The sequence below is a fragment of the Lissotriton helveticus genome, chromosome 9 (genome assembly GCF_964261635.1).
Source record: "Lissotriton helveticus chromosome 9, aLisHel1.1, whole genome shotgun sequence".
NCBI classification, from domain to species: Eukaryota; Metazoa; Chordata; class Amphibia; order Caudata; family Salamandridae; genus Lissotriton; species Lissotriton helveticus.
In genome coordinates, this window is record NC_136070.1 from 59614868 (window position 1) to 59631922 (window position 17055).

The window sequence follows — 17055 nt, forward strand, 5'->3', positions numbered from 1 at the left end:
TCTACATTCATGCCTTGGAATTTACTCAGTTAAGAGGCAGAGTCCCTCAGTAGCATGAGAAATACACTGAATGACTGGCGTCTATGAAAGACTAGGGGTTAGAGACTTCTATGCTGTAGATAAGTCAGGAACCCGGCCAGTTAGATGATGTCACCTCTGCAAACTGTGTCTGTCACAGCTCAGTGAGAAGGTACATGGGGAGATTCTTCATCCCTTTCCACTGAGCAAGTAGGTGGATTTTGGCCTTCTTCTACCTCAAACCCCAATCTCAAATCTGGGAAACCGAGTTCGAGTATCAGCAAGGCGCTCAGCATCCTGTGATTCTGGGCAAATCACTTAATCTCCCCCGTGCCTAACAAATATTAATGTGTCCGTCTGTAACGCAACTGGTGCTCATGTAAAGCTCTCTCTTACCTGATACCTTCGGGTCAAGTTTGCGCTATATAAATCTACGGAAAAAAAAGTTTCCACTACCAGAATAAGAATGTTTATTTTTTATTAACTTAATTATGTTATGTTATGTGTATATGTAAAGGGCTCTGTCAACTGCGAGAGTACCCTGGTGTTGATAAGGTGTGTGTGCCTAGCCCTACTTATGGTAGATTAGTTAATTGAAAAGCCAGGTCTTCAGCTTCTTGCAGAATTCAAGAAGAGAGGAGAAGGCTCTGATGTGAAGTCGGAGGTGGTTATATGCATTAGGAGGATGTAAGTGAAGGCCCGTCCTCCTGATCTGGTTCCGTGTATGCGTGGCTTACGTGCAAGTAGGAGTCCTGCAAAGCCATGATATTTATTTATTTCTGCTTATTTGTAGAGTTCAGCATCCACTCTCTACGAGTCTCTTGGCTTTTCAAAGACATTGCATTGCATTAAAGGGTAGTCCTTAGGTTCCATCTGTCACGGGGCCTTAAAATGACTGCAGGATATGGTGAATCCCGGACAGGTCTGCAGTCAAATGATTACAATGCATACAACCAGGTTTTCGCTCTCTTTCTGAACTTTATTTGCATTAACTTGGTACATATAGAGAGAAGGAGCTGATTTCACAACTCTGCATCAGCCAGAGATATACAATTAATTCCATTCTAAGATACCAAAATAAGTAGTTTAAATGGCTAGCGATCTTCATTTCCTTCAATATTATATTTAATAATACTTGAAGCGGTATTTATAATTTCCTAATTTTTTCAAATTGTATTATATTTAATTACTAATAATGTTAATGTATGTAATAAATAAGCAATAAATAATTCATTGTTTTGTATGGTGCTTCAGACCACAGTTTTGCTTTTTATAAATGTGATAAGTGAAAGGTGTTAGTATTACCAAGCGTAATGGTACTCAATTTACTGACCTATGGAAGCATGGTAAGCTACACCTACCTTGCGAGGGTTCTGGCATGTGACCTGAAGATCACCACTTGTTTCAGCAGTGAGCAATTAACTCACTGTTCCATCCTGAAAGCCTGTAAATAAGTAAGTCATTAACAAGTGTTATGGGTAGGGAAAGGGTTCAGGTCTTTTATTGTAATTTAATTTATGTCATTGTAATATAATTTCATAATTATAAGGGTTTTTATTAGTATTAGTATAATTAAACATTATACGCTTGTAACACTTAGGGCTCCCATTTTTATTTTAATCTAGTTTAAGTTAATTAGAAAAAATACTGTTCACTAAGATATCATCTTACAAAAATATTGTGTCCTAAATCTGACTTACAAGTATATCATTCCATTGTACATTTTATATTTACTCCAAAGTGGCAATATTTTTGTAAGCTAGTTGTAGGACGCAATTTTTCTCATGTGATATTCTGTCCATGCTATTCCAGTATCGTACCACAATATTAAATACTAGCAGTCCGTCCCGACGTTGTCCGGGTATGAATTGCTGCCGGACAGTAGTATATTGTTTTGTAGGATTTCGTTTTGATAGCATTTCTTATCTGTGACAGGCTTGTGAAACGCTCCGATTTACAGTGCACTGCTGATGCACTTAAGAGTGCGCGTTCAGTAGTGTGTGAACTCGAGTTTCCCTACTTTATTTTTCCTTCCAATATTATATAGCGCGAACTCGACAACATGGCATGAGCACAATTTACATTACAGAAGAACACATTCATTTGTGGTAGGCACGGGGAGACAAAGCGATTTGCCTGGAATCACAGGATGTTGAGCTGATGCCGAGATTCGAACGTAGCTCCCCAGCTCTAAAGTTCGCAATTCTAGAACTTGTGGTGGGAGGTGTGTCTAAAAGTGTATGTCAGTACTGGCCATGAATGAGAGAGACCTGTGCATTTTTCAAATGGGTGGTGAAAAAATATGAGTATGTTGCTGGAGATGTTGGCCGCCGTGCCACCAATGTACTTACCCAGGGAGGGTAAACACCCATTATTCCGCAACATTCTTTCCCCATACCATCACTCCGCATACTTTCATTACGAAAGTACCATGACTCCGCAATGCCATTATAACGCATGGCATTACATTGTATATGCTTTTACCACGCATACATTTACAACAAAATTTTTTGTAAATTCATGAATGGTAAAAGCATGTTTTTTTTAATGTTTGGATAAGGTAAGTATGGATATAGGGGTATATGTTTTGGAGTACTAAGGTATATGTTTTGGGGTGTTTGGGTATTTTAAGGGTTCAGATATAGTTTTGAGTTATGGGGTAGAGGGGTATTTTTAGGGTTTAGGGATAGGTATGGGTTTTGGGGTACAGGGGTATTTTTAGGGTTCAGGGCTAGGTTTGGGTTTTGGGGTATAGGGTTAACGATACTTTATTTGATTAAAAAAAATCATAAAAGGGTGGGCTTACCACCATGCAAACAGCATATACATCATAAAAAACAACACAAAATCAACTTTAAATCGAGTTAAAAACTGGTATCATAAAATATGCGAATTTAGCGGGGAAAAAGATCTAAAGGAAAAAGAATGAAAGGAATGGAGTGAATTCGATCTGGGTACATAATATTTTTAACTCATGATAAAAGGGAGAGAAATAAAAAGTGTGGGAAAATAACAGTAGTTCAAGCAGGGGGCACGTTATTTTTAACTCGTGGTACAAAAATACGTCTGTTTGGAGAGGAGGGGAAGAGAGTGGAAGAGTCCATGGCCGGCCGGGGCCTGGTCTATTGTCCAGAGACCTCTTTGGTTGCTGCCCTGTTTTCCAGCTCTATGGCGGCGAGGTTCAAAAATGTTATGGTTTTGCATGAGAGTTCTATCCAAGATCCACTTAGGCATCTTATCACCGCCGCCCTGCAAGTTCTCACCTGGGCTTCTCTTAGGAGTGGTCGAAGAAGCGTTTTTCTAAGATTCTGAAGTGCCGGGCATATGCATATAAGGTGCAGTAAAGATTCTGCACCGTTGCCGCAGAGGCGGCAGTCGGGAGTTGCCCACAACCGTAGCCATTTAGGAGTAAGCTCTTTGGACGAGAAGCAACCCAGCCTTAAAAGGCTTAGTTTCCTTTTGTAATGGTCCCTGAAGCATTCTTTCAAATATTCCTGAGGTTTTAGGTTGGTATATGATGGCAAAACAATCCAGGCGTGGTTTTTGCCAGCCACTGCTGCTTTATCCATGAGTAATGATGCTTGTTTGACTGCTTTCTTGGTTATCAGCTTGAAAGCGGAATAAGTCATGGGCGAAAGCCAGGATTCTTCCAGTTTTAGTGCCTCAAGAACTTGCCTCAAGATCTTGTATGTTGAGTCTGGTAGCCTCAACTTCTGTCCAGCAAAGGTGGGCCAGGGATTCGTCCGCTGCGTCCCTCATGCGCCAATAATATTTGGCGAGTGCTCCTTGTCTTGCCGGGAGCTGGTTGGTAAGACCGAACTCCAAACGAATTTGAGCTTGAGAGATGTGGCGCGGAATTAAGAAAAGGTTTTTAAACAGCCTGGATTGGGCGAGGTTTAACACTGCGGAGTCCCGGGTTGCCAGTAATTCTGAGCCGTATGTTAGTGATGGCAGAAATTTAGCGGCTACAATCTTAAGAATGTGGCCGGTGGAATGCCCGTTTAGTTGCTTTTGAACAGTTTTAAAAGCAAATTGAAGCTGCTTAGCTTTGGATTTCCCCTGTTCCAAGTGCTGTTTAAACTTTAGTCGGTGGTCCAATAAGATTCCTAGGTATTTATATTGGTCTACCTGGGTTAGAGAAGTAGAATTTATCTTCCACACGAAATTTTGTTTTTTCTTTCTAGAGCCGCAGAAGCATAGAATGTTTTTTTTTTTTAGGTTTATGGTCAATTGTGCGTTCAAGAGGTACTGCGACAGTTTGGAGATCAAGCGTTGTAAGCCGATGGGGGGTTTTGACAGGAGCACAATGTCGTCTGCATATTGAAGACTTATTATAGGTGAGTTGGCCAATTTTGGTGGATCACCCTGAATGGTACGTAGATCGCTTTCTAGATCTGCGGTGTAGATATTAAAGAGGCTGGGGGCCAGTACGCAGCCTTGTTTTAAGCCATTGGTTGTATGGAATTTCCTTGTCAGGCGTCGACCGTCTCCTTTTTTCACTTGGACCCAAGTGTCTGAATAAAGCTCGATGATTGCTCCCAACAGCTTTTGGCGGGACGCCCCAGGCTTTCATTTTTGCACAAAGAATGGATCTGGGCACTTTGTCAAAAGCCGCTTTTAGGTCCAAGAAACAGGTGTACAGCGGGGTGAAGTTGTAAATTGCTTTGTTGACAAGGAGGGTTAGCGCGGATAAATTGGTCAAGGTGCCCAGTCCTGGCCGAAAGCCTGTTTGTGTCCAGGGGATTATCCCTGTACTGCTCACCCAAGATTCCAATTCTACCAACAAGTTAGAAGCATAGATCTTAGCCTCCACATCTATTAAGGCTATTAGCCTATAATTGTTAGGGTCTGAGCGGGACCCAGATTTGTGGATTGGATGAAGAATGCTGCCTCTCCATGATTCAGGAATATTCCCGGTTTTTAGACTGTAACCAAATAAGGGTGTAAGTTGGCTGGCCCAAAATGTTGGATCTTTCCTAAATAAGGCGTTGGGAAGCCCGTTTGGTCCAGGCGCTCCATCTGTTCTCAATGATTTTACGATGTTCGAGACCTGCTTTAAAGAGAACAATTCCATGTCTCCTGTATTCTTTGATGTCAACGACTTCCCACTGATTTTTGGAACTGGCTTTGTGCTCAGACTGGACCGGGGAAGCTCCTCTGGACGCTCGTTGTTATTGTCCGTGGGTGAATTGTACGTGGAATTATATAATAAGTCGATGTGACTACTCCAGAGCTGGTCCGTCATATCTGAATTAAACTGGCGATGTTTGCCGTTTAGCATAAAGTTTATTTTTGTCCAGAAATCTTTTGAGTTATTCAATTTACTTGCGTGGAGTATGGAGCACGCTAGTTTTTCCCTATGCAATCGCTTGGCCAGATTGATCTCTCTTTTTAGTTATTTTTTTAGAGAAACAATTTTGTTCAGCGTGGATTGTGATAACTGAGGGACTTTTTTACGTTCAGCCCTGAGGAGTGCGTTTATTTTCCTTTTTAGTTGGCGCAGTTTCGGTGTATACCATTCACCGCCTCTTTTTCTTGTGGGTTTGAGTCCTCTGTTGTTGGATTGATGTTTCTTATTGATCTCCGTTACGAAGTTTTCCCAAGTTTTAACTATGTCTCTTGATGTTTCAGCTGGTTGGAACAATGCGTGGCGCCATTAGGATAGAGAGATTTCCTTCGTTCCAGTTTAGCCGTTTTAGGTTAAAGATTTTTGTGTTCAAGGACAAAGGCACGGCCTTCTCCGACTTTGTGGGCTGGGTGGTCAGGATGAGGGTCTGTGGAAAATGATCGCTTTCTCCGCGTTTCTGAATCTGGAAGTGTAGGAAGGTAGAACCCTGACTATGGTTGCCCCCAACTTTTTGCCTGGTGTTTTGCTGGTTTTCTGACTTAGTTGACCTGGGACCCTGCTATTCAGGGCCCCAGGCCTACTGCTCTCTCTGTAAAATGGATTCCATGTACCTTAGGTACATATCTAAATTGGATACTGAGTCACCTTATCAGTCCCTGTACAGTGTACCTTAGGTACCCAGGGCATAGGTGTACCCAGGGCCTACCAGGGGCTGCAGCATGTATTATGCCACCCCTGGCTGGCCATCCAAATCTGACACAACTGGCTGCTTGACAGCTGGGGCAAGGTGGTGTAATCACCCTTTGCTTTAGATATAGTATACCTATATCTAACCCTAAAAATGGACACACAGATCTCCTATCAGTCACTCCTATGGCAGGCCTTAACAATCCTGAAGGCAGAGTGCTTGGAATCGTGTGAGATGGTGCTCTGGCATGAGCTGAGCCTGTCTGCGGCTTTCGGGATCCATCCCTTAGCCGTTTCCATGATATCGCATACCATATACTCTTAAGTGCATTATAATCCTCGCGGTTATATGCCAACTCTGGTATCGCTTTATCAAAACATGTCGAGTAAGGTGTCATACGAATTGGAATACTAACCCCTCGCCAATTCTGGCGACGGGGTTAGCATTCCACCCTTCTAGAGGGACACGACATGTATGTAACCCCTAACCCCGGTTAAAGTCAGACAGAGCCTTAGCATCCACAAAATGGATGCTGCCACCGAGACACAAGTCTGCCCTCCTGCTGCTGGGAGTCCTCCCAGAGCAGGAGATAAGGACAAAGGGTTTCCTGCCAGGGGCGGTGCCAGCACCGTCCCAGACAGGGTTTTGTGTATTGTAGGTAGGCAGGGCTTTAGAGGAAGGTGACTGCACGTGGCACCCCGGTGCTCACTGTGCATAGGCTGGCTGGAACCAGTTCCAGGGTCACTCCAGACCCTGTGCTGGGGAAAAGCCCGCCAAGGAAGTGGGTGTAACCACCCCCCTCCTAGTCCCACCCATAGGGCAGGACTTAGTCGCGTGCCAGCCCCTTTTTACAGGATAAAGGTAGAGACTGGCCCCCTTCCAAATCAGATCATCTTTGAATCCTGAAACTACTTTCCACGAAAGGAACTCAAGACTTCTTCCTAAGATTTCTCCCTTGTGACTAAGGAGTAGTCACCCTGCATCCGCAGGCACCATCTACAGAACACTGCGGTCTGCTGCAAGTCCTTCCTCCGGAATCCGACTGCCCAGCTCGACGAGAACCGGCTTCCCTGGCACCTCTGACCTCTACCTACATCATCAGTCACGCTGAGATTCGTGGGTGTGACGAGACCTCGAGGGACCGGCCATCTTCAAGACTGCACGACTTCTGAACAACAAGCCCGCCGAGTGAATTCCTGGTGAGTGCTTTGGGGTCCGAGAAGCCCCCACCCTGAGCAGCTCCAGCACCGAAGAGCAGCCCCCCAGCATCTCCACGATCTGCGTGGGGCCCCTCTGCTTTTTACTGCTCACCGCGTTGTTTGGCTACTAGCCCGCTGGCTTGTGGCCTTCCTGACGACGCCCGACGACATTTCTGCTGCTGGTCTGGTTGCTCCAGACTGGCCCTTGCTTCCCTCCATCGGAGAAGTACCCTGGACCCTCCTGGTCCACTCAAGACGCCATTTTAGGTCCACCGCGTGGGCCTTGCATTTGCCAAGACTTGTTGCCCAATCCTGGGTCCAGCGACGTCGACGGCAAGAACCTTCGTGGGACAGCTCGCACCTCCATCCTGGTCGCCGACAACGCCTCCTGGTCCGAGAGACTGCAGAGCCCAGCAGCGCCCACTCACCTGACTGCGGTGACTTCGCCCGGTGCCATCCTGGTGCCCACTTAATCACTGGCTAGTGATTCAAGAACTTGGTCCCCTCTGCTTTCAGGTTTTCTTCTTCCTCGATCCAGGCTTGGATCCCTCGAACTTTTCTTCACTGGTCGCCTGCCAGCAACTTCTTCCTTCCAGGCTCCTGGTCCGGCAACGAGATCCCCGACGTCTTTTCAGACCTATGCAGCTGCAGCCCCTGGGCTAGGTAACTTCGGCACTTCGGTGTCCCAGCATAGCCTCACTATCCTAGGGTCAGGATCCACTGTCGTTTTCTTCCTACCAGGTCGGGTTCGCCCGTGAACACTAACTTTGCCTTTACTAGCTTCCATAGACTTTGTCCCGCATCCCGCGTGAGAGTGCACACTCTGCACCCGAGTCCCCTGGGCCTCCTAGTAGTAATCTAACGATTCCCTAGTCAAGTCCTAGCGATTCCAAAGCCTATTAGAACTGTTACTTACCTGCTAGTAATTCGCATTCCACTTTTAAAGTATATGGTTTTTCGTGCCCCTCGGGCATTTGTGTATAACGTGCTAACTTAAGTATTTTCGTAAGAGTTTTGTTGTGTGCCTAGCACCCTGTCCTCATAAAGAGTACAGGGTTGTTGTGATTCTAATAAATACACTGTTTATTTTCATAACACTTGTGTGGTGTCCTTTCACTGGGTGTTCAAGGGGTAATGTGATGGTAAAACAGCTGGCTTAACACGCCCTCTAGAGTCTTAGCCTTAGACTGCTCGTATCCATGCTACTAGGATAGCTGGTCTATAAGGTTGACTTACAACCAATCATCAATAAGGGTTGTTTGGACTGATATATAGTGATCACTAGAATAGTGAACACTGCACATCAGGCCAACTTCTCACATTGGTGGCAGCGGTGGGATTTGAGCTTGCTGTTGTTTTACCACACATGCCCTAAGAATATCTTGTGAAAGATCACATAAGTACTAAAGGTACATATAACTTAGCTTAGAATACTCTGAGTTCTACTGAACCAGCTGTTGTAGCTCCTAGGGCCTAGCACACCCTAAACTACAACTCTAGCAAGGGATCAGTAGGCAAACATATAGTGTAGGTAAGTGCACCACTTACACCTCACTAGAAAAGCATGTCTACCCAGGGAGAATCTACTGAGACTCCCCTGGTCAGTGTTGACCCTCCACAGGTCACTTCAAGATATGCAGCTCTCAGTTTCCAGGAGATGAGACAGATCTGTGTCTCCAGAAAACTGAAGCAGGGGTCTAACCCCACCATTCCATTTCTGATAGGTCTCTTAGAGACATATGATGCCAGAAAGCTTTCTCAGTTACATGAGAACATGCCAGCCTTAGAGGGAACCTCTGGGGATCCAGATCTCCCCAACATTGCTACTGCAGTTGAGGAGGAGGATCAAGAGGAACTCTCTGGGGATGAGGTAGACAAAGGTCTTGAGGTAGTCAGAAGGCTAACCAGGGCCAACTTAGACTTACTTGGGCTAGGATCTGGGGGACCCCCAGTACTAACCCGAAGTGGGCCTAACCTTGGAGTTAGGAGAGATAGATCTCTTTCTAGGGACTCCATTAGATCTCTGCACTCGAATGCCTCTTCTCAGGGGAGAAGGAACTCTCCCCAGAGGAGATTGACTTCCCCTCAGAGAAGAGAGCATGAAGCAAGGATGAGACAAGCTAGACTGAGGATTGAAAGGGAAGAACTTGCCCTGGCCAAAGAAAAGCTTGCATTTGCTAGAGAGCAGAAAATGAGTGGGTTAGCTCCCACTGGTGGCAGCAATCTCCCAAGAGATAGAGAGAAGGGTTTAGATACTAAACACCTGACTAAAATAGTGCCCCCCTTTAAGCAAGGGGATGACATCCAGAAATGGATGGCTGCTCTGGAGAGGGCCTGCACTGTGCAGGGCATTCCCCAGAGTCAGTGGGCAGCTATACTGTGGCTCTCCTTTGATGGTAAAGGTAGAGATAAGCTCCTCACTACTAGAGTTGAGGATGCTAACAATTACCAGGTCCTGAAAAATGCACTGGTTGATGGGTTTGGTTTAACCACTGAGCAGTACAGGTTGCTGTTCAGAGACACCCAGAAAACTCAGTCTCAGGACTGGTCTGACTTTGTTGATTGTGCCACTAAGGCTTTGGAAGGCTGGCTACTGGGTAGCAAGGTTACTGACTTCACAGGATTATATAATCTTATTATGAGAGAGCAAGTCTTAAATAATTGTCAGAACCAGTTATTACACCAGCACCTGGTAGACTCTGATCTGACCTCTCCACAAGAATTGGGTAAGAGGGCAGACAAGTGGGTCAGAACCAGGATTAGGCCCAAGAACCAAGGTGGTGACCAGAAAAAGGAATCAACCAAGCCTCAAGAGAAGGGTGGGAATAAATCTACAGATCAAACCACATCAGGGCCCCAAAAATCCTCTGAGGGGGGTGGGTCCCAGAATCCTTCCAACAACCAGAAGAAACCTTATTGTTATCCCTGTAAACAGGTGGGTCATTTAAAAACTGACAGCAGTTGCCCAAAGAATAACAATAAGGAAAACATACCCCCAAGTAACATTCCCAAACCTCCTGTTACAACTAGTAGTAATCCCCCAGGTGGGGGGAGTGCCCCCAAGAATTTGGGTGCATTTACTTTGGGAGTTCCTGGGGACTCTGGCCTAACCAGGTCCCCAAACTTAGATACTCTTGTCTGTGAGACTGGCATGGGGTTTGCCAACTTCACCACTTGTCCCAACACTTTGGGCAAGTACAGACAGGAGCCCCTCATCAATGGTATAAAAGTTGAGGCCTATAGAGATACAGGGGCTAGCATCACTATGGTGACTGAGAGTCTAGTCCCCTCAAGGCAACTTTTACCTGGTGCCACATACCAGGTGACCAATATTGATGGAGTACAGAGAGATCATCCCATGGCAGTGGTCAATCTCAGCTGGGGAGGTGTCACTGGCCACAAGAGAGTGGCAGTGTCACCAAACTTGCCTGTAGATTGCCTACTGGGGAATGATTTAGAGCTCTCAGCCTGGGCTGAAGTAGAGCAAGAAACCCATTCTAGAATGGTGAACATCCATGGTAAGGGTAGTGGGGCAGTGGTAGCCACAGCTCCAGTCCAAGATATCCTCCCTGAACAGGTCAGGAGGGTTGTGCCAGTCACAACCCAATCTCAGACAACTTCCTTCCCAGAACAGGTTGTCAAGGCTGTCATGGTAACAGCCCACACCCAAACTGAGCCCCCTCCTGAAAAGGTTGGGAGAGTTGTGATGGCCACAGCTCAAACTCAGACAGATGATAGTGTTGTGAAGCCTGAAACTATGGATCACTCCACTCAGACAGAGAGTATTGAGGAGGAAGAGAAATCTCCCTCCCACCAGACTTTAAGAAAGGGTCAGCCTCCTCAGGGAACTGATCTGACCCCTTGTGAAGAAACTGCCACAGAGGTAGTCAGGCCTAGCCTGGCAGAACCCCTGATGTCAGTGGACCCTTCCAAGGTGGGACCCAGTCTGGAGCAGGTAACCTGCCCCTCTCTACCCTGCCTCAGTCAGCCCAGGGCTGTAGAGGTCAGGGAGGCCAGTGTTGGACCCCAAGGGGCCCCCTGTCCAAAAGAATTTCCCAATCAGCAGATTAAGGGCACTGAAGCTAGTAGACCTAGCCAAGTGAAAATAAGACACACTCCTGAGGGATCCCCCTTAAAATTAGTTAGGGACATCCCACAGATGGACACTGTTGGGCACAGCCAAACTTGGGACCTGAGGGCCCCAGACCTGAACTGTCCCTCCAGTAAGCCAAACAGAGGGACCCAACCTCCAGCTGTAGGTAGCCAGAGGTTGACCCTGAGAGCCCAAAACAACTCAGTCTTGGAAAGAAAGGCCTCTATGGTGGATAATGATTGGAGGAAGCTGAGCCCAAAATTAGTGGAGCCTCACTTCAGTACTCCATTTCAGCACCAGCCTTTTACTTTGCCAAAACACACCACAGGTAGAGATTCCCTATGGTGGAGACCCTCAGACACCCTTAGGGTGAGGGATTGCTTAGTGGACCATGAGATAGGGGGCAACCATGCCAGTGCTGGTACTCCCTTATATGGCCACTCAGGCAATATAGGCTTACCTGGCAAGGCTAGCCTTATCTCCTTTCGTTTGGGGGGGGTTATGTAGGAAGGTAGAACCCTGACTATGGTTGCCCCCAACTTTTTGCCTGGTGTTTTGCTGGTTTTCTGACTTAGTTGACCTGGGACCCTGCTATTCAGGGCCCCAGGCCTACTGCTCTCTCTGTAAAATGGATTCCATGTACCTTAGGTACATATCTAAATTGGATACTGAGTCACCTTATCAGTCCCTGTACAGTGTACCTTAGGTACCCAGGGCATAGGTGTACCCAGGGCCTACCAGGGGCTGCAGCATGTATTATGCCACCCCTGGCTGGCCATCCAAATCTGACACAACTGGCTGCTTGACAGCTGGGGCAAGGTGGTGTAATCACCCTTTGCTTTAGATATAGTATACCTATATCTAACCCTAAAAATGGACACACAGATCTCCTATCAGTCACTCCTATGGCAGGCCTTAACAATCCTGAAGGCAGAGTGCTTGGAATCGTGTGAGATGGTGCTCTGGCATGAGCTGAGCCTGTCTGCGGCTTTCGGGATCCATCCCTTAGCCGTTTCCATGATATCGCATACCATATACTCTTAAGTGCATTATAATCCTCGCGGTTATATGCCAACTCTGGTATCGCTTTATCAAAACATGTCGAGTAAGGTGTCATACGAATTGGAATACTAACCCCTCGCCAATTCTGGCGACGGGGTTAGCATTCCACCCTTCTAGAGGGACACGACATGTATGTAACCCCTAACCCCGGTTAAAGTCAGACAGAGCCTTAGCATCCACAAAATGGATGCTGCCACCGAGACACAAGTCTGCCCTCCTGCTGCTGGGAGTCCTCCCAGAGCAGGAGATAAGGACAAAGGGTTTCCTGCCAGGGGCGGTGCCAGCACCGTCCCAGACAGGGTTTTGTGTATTGTAGGTAGGCAGGGCTTTAGAGGAAGGTGACTGCACGTGGCACCCCGGTGCTCACTGTGCATAGGCTGGCTGGAACCAGTTCCAGGGTCACTCCAGACCCTGTGCTGGGGAAAAGCCCGCCAAGGAAGTGGGTGTAACCACCCCCCTCCTAGTCCCACCCATAGGGCAGGACTTAGTCGCGTGCCAGCCCCTTTTTACAGGATAAAGGTAGAGACTGGCCCCCTTCCAAATCAGATCATCTTTGAATCCTGAAACTACTTTCCACGAAAGGAACTCAAGACTTCTTCCTAAGATTTCTCCCTTGTGACTAAGGAGTAGTCACCCTGCATCCGCAGGCACCATCTACAGAACACTGCGGTCTGCTGCAAGTCCTTCCTCCGGAATCCGACTGCTCAGCTCGACGAGAACCGGCTTCCCTGGCACCTCTGACCTCTACCTACATCATCAGTCACGCTGAGATTCGTGGGTGTGACGAGACCTCGAGGGACCGGCCATCTTCAAGACTGCACGACTTCTGAACAACAAGCCCGCCGAGTGAATTCCTGGTGAGTGCTTTGGGGTCCGAGAAGCCCCCACCCTGAGCAGCTCCAGCACCGAAGAGCAGCCCCCCAGCATCTCCACGATCTGCGTGGGGCCCCTCTGCTTTTTACTGCTCACCGCGTTGTTTGGCTACTAGCCCGCTGGCTTGTGGCCTTCCTGACGACGCCCGACGACATTTCTGCTGCTGGTCTGGTTGCTCCAGACTGGCCCTTGCTTCCCTCCATCGGAGAAGTACCCTGGACCCTCCTGGTCCACTCAAGACGCCATTTTAGGTCCACCGCGTGGGCCTTGCATTTGCCAAGACTTGTTGCCCAATCCTGGGTCCAGCGACGTCGACGGCAAGAACCTTCGTGGGACAGCTCGCACCTCCATCCTGGTCGCCGACAACGCCTCCTGGTCCGAGAGACTGCAGAGCCCAGCAGCGCCCACTCACCTGACTGCGGTGACTTCGCCCGGTGCCATCCTGGTGCCCACTTAATCACTGGCTAGTGATTCAAGAACTTGGTCCCCTCTGCTTTCAGGTTTTCTTCTTCCTCGATCCAGGCTTGGATCCCTCGAACTTTTCTTCACTGGTCGCCTGCCAGCAACTTCTTCCTTCCAGGCTCCTGGTCCGGCAACGAGATCCCCAACGTCTTTTCAGACCTATGCAGCTGCAGCCCCTGGGCTAGGTAACTTCGGCACTTCGGTGTCCCAGCATAGCCTCACTATCCTTGGGTCAGGATCCACTGTCGTTTTCTTCCTACCAGGTCGGGTTCGCCCGTGAACACTAACTTTGCCTTTACTAGCTTCCATAGACTTTGTCCCGCATCCCGCGTGAGAGTGCACACTCTGCACCCGAGTCCCCTGGGCCTCCTAGTAGTAATCTAACGATTCCCTAGTCAAGTCCTAGCGATTCCAAAGCCTATTAGAACTGTTACTTACCTGCTAGTAATTCGCATTCCACTTTTAAAGTATATGGTTTTTCGTGCCCCTCGGGCATTTGTGTATAACGTGCTAACTTAAGTATTTTCGTAAGAGTTTTGTTGTGTGCCTAGCACCCTGTCCTCATAAAGAGTACAGGGTTGTTGTGATTCTAATAAATACACTGTTTATTTTCATAACACTTGTGTGGTGTCCTTTCACTGGGTGTTCAAGGGGTAATGTGATGGTAAAACAGCTGGCTTAACACGCCCTCTAGAGTCTTAGCCTTAGACTGCTCGTATCCATGCTACTAGGATAGCTGGTCTATAAGGTTGACTTACAACCAATCATCAATAAGGGTTGTTTGGACTGATATATAGTGATCACTAGAATAGTGAACACTGCACATCAGGCCAACTTCTCACAGGAAGTCACTAATTTGATGGAAAAGGTCGGGGTCAGCCAGGGTATAATCTAAGGTGGAACCTGAGTTCTTGGAGACCCTCGTTAGGGCGGCTCGTCTGTCCAAATGGCCTCTCCCATTTAAGGTGTACAGATGAAGAGCTTCCAGTTCTGAAGCACATTTCCTGCCCAATGCACTTTGTCTGCGTTGATTGCCCTGCCGTGGTTCGATATTAATGGGGAGGGGTCCCTCCTGTCCACAAATTAGGTTCAGATTAAAATCTCCCGTTATAATCATGTTTTCACTTGGGTAGATTGATTTCAGTGACTTGATTGTAGAGACTAGTTGTTTTATCCTTTTCCCTTTATATTTTCCACCGGGGTGCATATAGATATTCACGATCAGGAGACCCAGGTTAGGGGAAATTTCCATTTTAATACATTGCATCCATGTGGAGTCTAAGTCGATGCAAGTTGGTGACCAGGTGAAATCTGTTGATGTGAAAATGGATAGGCCCCCTTTGGCCCTGCCGGAGCGTCCATCCTTCTGAGCTGGAACGAAGAATTCTTTGTATCCCACTAGAGGCGAATTTTTAGTCTGCCATGTTTCTTGAAACAATATTATTTTGAATAGGGTTATAAACTCAATAAAGTCATCTTCCTCCAGCTTCGCATTCCATGAGCAGATCATGCAGCCCTGCTTTTCCCCCGTCGTTGGGCTGCTGTCTGTTCAAACTACGTTCCTATGTGATTGTGCCCGAGTAGTGTGTTGGGGCCATTCGGGCGTGTCTGCCTCTTGGTGAGCGAAAGTGATTGTAATTTGCCTTAATCGCTGCACTTCCACTTCGATACTGCTTCTTAAATCTGGCCCTCTGACATTTTTTAGAAGGCATATTTTAGGGTTTTGTTTCCGCAGTGGGCTGGGATATCGCGCAGGCTCCACTATTTTTAGTTCAATGCCCCATGCAGCGAAAGCCTCCCTATGAGACAGGATTAGATCTGTGGTGATGTGGTTGGTCCACGTTGTGATCGTCGAGTCGGGGCCTGCTTGAAGAGGGTTTGGTTTAAACTCTATTAATTCAAGGTTGCTCGATTTTAAGTGTCGCAGACCTGGTAGTTCTTCTAGAAGTCTTAAAATGGCCCCTCTATTCAGGATGTCATAGGACCCTCTTGAACTGTATTGTGGGTTAAACTCGATTTTATTACTTGTCGTGGGCCGTTTTTGGATTTTTGGTCGTCTACTCTCTTCAATAAATTGATGGACCGTTCCTGCCTGGTCCGCCTCTGGCTCTAGTGTATGTGAGTTTGCCGTCTGTACGCTGTTGGCAAAATCTTGTCCATTAGGGACTAGGGCCAATGATACGTGAGACTCTCCGCCCTGTGTATCTCGAAAATTGATTCCCTTTGTATTTGCGACATTATCTAAGTTAACTTGACTTTTAATGTCTGGGGCTTGACTAGGTGAGTTATTGTCGCTTAATTCCTTCCTTTGGTTAATGTTTATGTTTTTTCCTGGCTCTTGGAGTGGTACTTTACGATCTGGTTTTTGTCCCGCGGGTTTGAAGATGCTGAACCCTTTTAATGCGTTCTGCTTTGTCATTGTTTCACCTTTTACTACTTCTGAAGTTAAGGGTGCCTTGGTGGGTGGGTGGACCGTCGGGGTAGACCCTTGCTCTGACGTTGTTCTAGTTTGGAGTGGAACGCTCTCGGGGTGCTGTTTGGCTTCCTTAATCTCAGGATTGTTGGTGGATTTTTCCGAGGAGGTTTGTGGAACCCATCGGTTATGTGCTTTCGCATTTCTGGCTTTCCTTAGTCGCTTTCGTTCTCTCTTTGTAAGCGTTGGAGCCTGTTTGATCTGATTAGCGATTGGCGCGACGTTGGGAATTGGCCCCTGAATTAACTCGGCCACCTCTATGCGGTTAATCGGGTTATGCTCGTCTAATCTTGCTGGCGACCTGTTTTCCTTTGCTGGGGGAGAGTGAAGATGGTCTAGAAATTCCAGGCTCTCTTCGCCCCTACTGGCATTGGTCTGCCTTGTCACCCTGCTGGGGCCCTCTATTGAATGCTGATTGCCGGTTGATTCACTTGCTGATGTGGTTTTTTCCGTGGGAGAGTCTTTTGGCGAGTCCTTGACGGCCCCCAGTATCTGGGTCATCAGGCTGGGTACTGTGGCCAGTTTGTCTATTATATTGGAGCAGTGACAAGTATAGAAAGTATGATCCTAATTTAATTGGACCTTGGTAATCATGGTGTTTAAGTCTTGTAGGTTTGCTTCAATTCCCTGGACGTGAAACGCTAGGAGGTTGAGCAAATCGACTTGAGTATCCAATTTGTCCGCGTGATAGGACATGGCCGCTCCCATGGTTTCCATTGTCTTTAATAATTGCGGCCAAATGGAGACTGTTTGACTGTTCTCTGGCGATTCCCCCTGAGAATGTCTGTGAATGGGAATAGGTGATATAGCAGGGTATGCAAAGGGGTCTGAATGAATTAG

The 17055-nt window shown here is 47.2% G+C and overlaps 1 protein-coding gene across 1 annotated transcript in view; it reads left to right on the forward strand.

The window, feature by feature from the left end:
• RYR3 (ryanodine receptor 3) overlaps positions 1-17055 on the forward strand; it is a 1933484-nt gene that overhangs the window by 733078 nt on the left and 1183351 nt on the right. The gene's annotated exons all lie outside the window — the stretch shown is intronic.